This window comes from Podarcis cretensis (assembly GCF_951804945.1).
Source record: "Podarcis cretensis genome assembly, chromosome: 8".
In the NCBI taxonomy this organism is placed as follows: domain Eukaryota; kingdom Metazoa; phylum Chordata; class Lepidosauria; order Squamata; family Lacertidae; genus Podarcis; species Podarcis cretensis.
Genome location: NC_137177.1, coordinates 91,232,030 through 91,239,082, shown reverse-complemented (window position 1 = coordinate 91,239,082; position 7,053 = coordinate 91,232,030).

Sequence of the window (7,053 nt, the reverse complement as noted above, 5' to 3'; positions counted from 1 at the left end):
CGCACGGAAACGCCATTTACCTTCCCACCAGAGTGGTACCTATTTATCTACTTGCACTTTTTGGTGTGCTTTCAAACTGCTAGGTTGGCAGGAGCTGGGACCGAGGAACAGGAGCTCACCCTGTCGTGGGGATTCAAACCGCCAACCTTCTGATTAGCAAGCCCAAGAGGCTCAGTGGTTTAGACCACAGTGCCACCCGCGCCCCCCATGCAATTTTACAGGGCACTATTTCCATATGAAAGCCCAATGAAGGCCTGGCAACCCTGAAGGTATCCTGATCTTTTATAGCTCCTACTCCTTTCAGTGGGGTTTGCAAGGATTGTGCTCCATTAGTGCAAAAGGTTTGCCAGAATCAGACCTTGTTCATGCCCCACCCTCATAGTTTTCTCTCTCCTGGCTCTATTGCATCAGTAGTTTGAAAACTGTTACTGAAAAATGAAGGCAGCCTCTGTTCCCACAGTCTCTAACAACACTGCCATCGTGTGGTGAATGTGACACTACACAACAAAAACAGGAATACGCTGAGATACCTGTCCACAATGGGACTCCTGCGTCCAGGGGTCAGATGATGCTTGCAGAGGCACACCAAGAGGCAAACTGGGGTGAGCAGTTCATATCAGAGTTCAAATCTTCTGCTCTGCCAATGTAGCTTACTGGGTTAAATAAAAACAAATGAACAGATGAAATAACATGATGCCCATCCTGTAAGAAACAAGGACTCATTTAGAGCCCCAAGGAGTAAATGGAGCTAATATTTCTAGCACAGGGGAAGAATGATCCAGGGTGCCTTTTGGATCTTCGGAGGAAATGGCCAGACATGGGTAACTAATGAGACAAATTGTTTCCTTTAAGTTTATGCATCATGACTTGTGCCTAAGCTGTTATTCTGGAATGACTGAAGGGACTGGTTTGTTGTGGAATGAAGGGGGCATGTGCCACAAAGAGAGAGCCAGGGTGAGTCCAGGCTACCTAGTCATTTGAAAGGGGAGGCAGTATACCTAGCTGCATCTTGATTTCTGAGCATTTAAATGTTTTGTCTCTATTAAACAGTAAACATTAGAAAATTCTATAAAAGTATTATACCGTATTTTTTGCTCTATAAGACTCACTTTTTCCCTCATAAAAAGTAAGGGGAAATGTGTGTGTGTCTTATGGAGCGAATGCAGGCTGCGCAGCTATCCCAGAAGCCAGAACAGCAAGAGGGATTGTTACTCTCACTGCGCAGCGATCCCTCTTGCTGTTCTGGCTTCTGGGATTCAGAATATTTTTTTTCTTGTTTTCCTCCTCCAAAAACTAGGTGCGTCTTGTGGTCTGGTGTGTAAGTTTGTGGGGTGCCTGGATTCCCCTTCTAATTCCGGAGTGCCAGACACAGAATTTATCATGTTAAAATATAAGCACTGGCGGAGGAAGAGGGGGGCAGGGGGAGTGCACCATCCCTGGCACCACAATCCCAGTAGGGTGCCATCGCGGCTGCCCCCCCCCCACTGGGTGCCACGCCCCCAGGACACGCACCAGCCACGCCCCCGCCTGCTGTATGCCCCAGGTGCCAGAGCATGAAGCTCCGCCACTGAATATAAGCAAAGTTTTAAAGAACAAGCCAGGCTGGCTTCCTGATGAAGTAATCGCCTGAAGAGATGGACCATTAAGCGGGTGCAAAAGACGGGGGGGGCGGCCCACCAAGGAAGCCCACAACAAGGCGAGGGCTCTCTGCCTGCCAAACTTAGAGGGGTAGAGACCCACCCTGAGTAGTTAGTAAAAGACAATGCAGAGTTGGGAGGGGGGGGTTTCAGAATTGCAGTGGGCTGGTGTAAGCAGAGGGGAAATAGTGGAGTTTTAGGAAGCAGTTGGGGACCTGGAGAAAAAGGGGGGTCGGAGCACCATGGGGGCAGGCAGTTTGGAGGCAACACTGCAGCCATGAGAGAGACGCTTTGAGTGTAATGCTGTGGACTCCTCCACAGTAAGGAAAGGTAGCTTATATGTGTAAATAAACCATATATCATGAAGACACCAGAGTCTCCGCTGTGCCTCATTTCCAAAGGAAACACCTGCAATTCCTGGAACCTCCAACTGCGGTGGAGAATCGGGTGGCGTGTAACAAAACTGAGCTTGTTCCAAAAAAATTTTTTTAAGATCTATAGAGAGACACACACTGCACTGAGTTGGTGTGGGCTGGCCTATTAGTGTGTATGGGGCATTGCCCCCCCCCCAACCTCAGCCTGTCTTCAGCCAACTCATCTTCCTCCTCCTTAGTCTCTGTTTGCTGGTAGAACTCAGCAAACAGGAGGACAACACTCAAAGTTGGCTCTGCCTGTCATAGGCTCTGGTGCCACCTACTGTTGGGCTCCCTGCCTTTCACCCAATGGGAATTAGCCATGCCTACTTTTGAATTCTGGTGCTGGAGGAGACTCTTGAGAGTCCCATGGACTGCAAGAAGATCAAACCTCTCCATTCTTATGGAAATCAGCCCTGAGTGCTCACTGGAAGGACAGATCGTGAAGCTGAGGCTCCAAGACTTTGGCCACCTCATGAGAAGAGAAGACTCCCTGGAAAAGACCCTGATGTTGGGAAAGATGGAGGGCACAAGGAGAAGGGGACGACAGAGGATGAGACAGTTGGACAGTGTTCTCGAAGCTACAAACATGAGTTTGACCAAACTGCGGGAGGCAGTGGAAGACAGGAGTGCCTGGCGTGCTCTGGTCCAGGGGGTCACGAAGAGTCGGACACGACTCAATGACTAAACAACAACTACTTTTAAGTAGCCATTTGTGGAATGCTTTCCCCAGGGGAAAAGGCTGGTGGAACATCATTATCTGTTTTCAGGCACCCAGCCAAAATATTTGTATTGACTCAGGACTCTGGTAGCTAAGCTGCCTCACCCTATAATGGGGAGGGGGGCTCACCCTTTAATGGGGGGGGGGTGTCTCCTTTTACTGGATGTGCATCTTAGGCATTTTGTGTTATGCACTGTTTTAAATTTTCTAGGTGTTAACTGCTTTTATTTGTTATCTTTGTGACTCTTTTTTGTGTAAAGAATCTAGCAAGTGTTAACAATAATAGACTAAGCAGGTGGCAGCATGTCTCCATCCTTTGGTTGTAGATCTACGAGTCGCCTCTTGACTCGTGTGCCTAACAATGAACATCATCCTTTGATCCATGAAGCAAAAAGTGGTGGGATGCATGAGGTTTCCAGGCAGCTTCATCCGAGCTGATGCATTGCACACCTTCAGACCATGTTCCTGGCAGTTTGGGTCGCTTTTCAGGGCCAGTCCTACCATTAGGCAGAGTGAGACAACTGCCTCAGGTGGCATGTGCTGGGAGGCAGTGGTGCCCACAGGGCTTCCTCCTGAGCTCCCTGGCCATGCCCTTCTGTGTGTCCTGCACCTTGCTCTCCACCTCTAGATCCACCCTGCTGATCTCCCTCAGGAGCAGCACTAGTAGCAAAGTGGGGTTCACGGGGGTGGTGCCATTTTGTTATTGGCCTCAGGGAGCAAAATGTGTTGGGCTGGCCTTGCCAGTTTGGCAGAATCTAGTGGTTCTTGAAAAGCTGGAGCCAGCCCTGCTGGGTCAAAGCTAAGGTTGCTCTAATCCAGCACAGGTGCTTCTGGGAAGCCCCCAGTTATTCTATCCAACCACCATTGATAGTTTTGTCTTCGTGAATTTCCCCAGTCCTCTTCAAGGGCATCCGAGTTAGCAACTATGTCAGGCTTCCTCAACCTTGGCCCTCCAGATGTTTCTGGCCTACAACTCCCATGATCCCTAGCTAGCAGGACCAGTGGCCAGGGATGATGGGAATTGTAGTCTCAAAACATCTGGAGGGCTGAGGTTGAGGAAGCCTGAACTATGAACTTTGGGCTTTCTTTGTACAGAATACCATTGCAACTTTACACTTGTTTTTCTAGATTGCAGTAATTTTCAAATACCCCCACTGGTCTGGGGCCAAGATGAAATTTCTCACTCAAATCTATTTTGAGCAAAATTGGGGAAAATCCAGGCAGAACAAATATTACCCAAATTGTCATATCCAGCTTGCCTTCTCTCACTGGCACAGCTGCCTGCTACCCCAGCTTAGCGGGAAAGATTTTCCTCACAGCTGCCTGAGGATATGTAACTGGGAAATTGGAAAGGGGGGGTGAGAGACCACCCCCCACCCTCCCGCCTTGCCTCTCCACACCACAAGGCAAAGCCAAAGAGTCTCTGCTGCACATCACCAAGCCATTCACTGACACACGGACCACAGAGGTATTTCCCTGCCTTTCACCCCTCAAACCAAATCCTCCAGCGTCAAGAGAAAATAACAGCAGCATATCTGCAAAGGCATTGCATCTGCAAGGGGAGCTCAATTCAGGATCCTGCAACTCCCTGCTGAGCCCCAGGCCTCCAACAAAGGAAAACAGGGAAAGTGTCGATACCAGATGTAGCAATTCACTGATAAATGTACTGGCTCTATAGGAAAACTTTAGAAATTCGTAAGAAATCACTTACTTGTTGTATCAATCTTGTCAGTTTCAATGGCATTTAGGAGCCAGGGAAGCGAATTGTAAGGGATGGGGTGAGCGAGCCCACCATAATCCCCAAGATGTAGTCAGGTCTGCAGAGCCTTCCAAGGAGTCAGGATTGGTGATATCCTGCCCCAAGACAGATAACCATGTCAATCACAATGCCTACCCGCTCCATAGTGGGATGAAGCCCGGACAAGACGAAGGGGTGTATTTGACTTGACTCAGAGACCAGGGAACTGTAAATGCTTTCCTTTCTACTGTGCTGGAAGAAGTGTGAAAGACTATAAAGTGGTACCTTGGGTTAAGAACTTACAGTGGTACCTCAGGTTACATACGCTTCAGGTTACAGACTCCACTAACCCAGAAATATTATCTCGGGTTAAGTACTTTGCTTCAGGATGAGAATAGAAATCATGCTCCGGTGGCGCGGCAGCAGCGGGAGGCCCCATTAGCTAAAGTGGTGCTTCAGGTTAAGAACAGTTTCAGGTTAAGTACGGACCTCCGGAACGAATTAAGTACTTAACCTGAGGTACCACTGTAATTTGTTCCGGAGGTCCGTTCTTAACCTGAAACTGTTCTTAACCTGAAGCACCACTTTAGCTAATGGGGCCTCCCGCTGCCTCTGTGCCACCGCTGCACGATTTCTGTTCTCATCCTGAAGCAAAGTTCTTAACCCGAGGTACTATTTTTGGGCTAGCGGAGTCTGTAACCTGAAGCGTCTTTAACCTAAAGTGTCTGTAACCCGAGGTACCACTGTATTTGAGTGACAGGGGCATGCCTAGATCTCAGGTTCCACCTGAGACCACACCTTTTCTGTGACACTTCTATGATGTCTTGATGATGCATCCTGAGATGTATTATGGGAAACTTTCGGAAACTTAAAATACTGATGTAACCATTGACTGGGGCTTCTGGCTGCTTCATCTTTGTGGGAGTGGGAAGTCTTGTTGCAACAATAAAGATCAGGCCTACTGGCTGCTGTTTTGCTTCCATCTTCTGGCTGAAGTTTCTTGCTAGTGACCCTATGGGAGCAAAGGTTAGGCGCTTGTGGGGTGCTCCAAGGACCCTCTATTGCTGGATACCCTTCTGCTGTGAGAAAGGAATTACTTTCACTTGCTTACAGAAGAGTAGTTGCACCAGACTACTGTACAATTTTAAATAATACTCTCTTTATCAGGGCAATCCAACTTTCATAATTTTTAAATAATTTTTTTAAAAAAAATATTTCAACTTTCATAAGGCAATGACAGAGCAGTCTATCTGATCTTTGCGGACCTTAGTGGTCCACAACTATTTTAAATTTGCGCTAGTGTGGGCTCTTGAGGAAAGAGAGTGGGAGAAATTAGAAGCTGAGGCGTGCGTTCACTAACAGGGCCTCCCACTGCCGCTGACGTGCGATTTCCGTTATTATCCTGGGACAAAGTTCTTAACCTGGAGCAACCACTTTCTGGTTAGTCAAGTTTGTAACCCAAAGCGTCTGTAACCCGAGGTACCACTGTAACCTGAAGCCACTGGTTCTGGAGCAGGAAAAAACCAGCTTGCTCCATCTTCCATGTGACAGCCCTTTGGATGTTTGAAAGTGGCTCTCATAGTTCCTCTGTCTCCTCTTATCCAGGCTAAACACACCCATCTGACAGGGCCCATTGCAAAGTAAGTACACACAGACTTACAACTTCAGGGTGTTTGCAAGTATTTTTAAATTCTGCCAAATTCTCTTAGCAGAGGACTGAATGGGCTTCCATTTTTAATCTCAAAACGCTCCCTTCTCCAGAAGTTGCTGCACCTCCAGGAGTTGAATTCTCTGGACATCCACCCCTTTCAAGAAGCCTTGTCAGTCACAAATGAGCCAGCCAATCACAGCCAGCACAACACAAAAGCTCTCTTAGCTGCCCTGGCTGGAGGACACCTGCTGCAACTCTGTAAGAATTACCACTCGGGGCTTTCAATCAACCACCACTGTGGACCATTAATTCTGGTGCACTGGGCACAAGTGGAACCTTCAGCTACCGTCAATGGGGAGAATGATCTGAAGTGGGAGGCTGGCTGTTCTTTTTCTAGGAGTCATCCTGAAAACACTCCCCTAATTCAAAATCCAGAGAGACAAAGACTTGTTTGCATTGACACACCCAGAATGTAAACCTTTTTGGATGACAGGTGAAAGGTGCCTCCAGTTTGTTTCTATCCACATTGGGCTGTGAGGAGAAAAATGTGTTTAGGGAATAGGGTACCTGTCTCACATCAAACCCCACCACCACCTGATTTCCCATTCCTGGCAATGGAAATGGAAGGGTGGGGTAAGCCCCACTGAATGGATGCAGGACAGTCTTTCGCTTTGGCAGATGCTGCAGAACTAGCTTGAGCAAGGAGACTAGAGGTGCTTAGGGGGTGAAAAGGAGTCTTGAAAGAGGAGACGTTTTACAGGTTGCAGCGCTGAGAGCTGCAGCCAACCCTGGCATTCCCCAGAAAGGGGGGGGGGCATAGACGCACATCTGAGCCTCTCTTCCACCCTCCACAACTCCCAGGCTCATGGTGCAGTGCACTTGCAAAGCAGCAC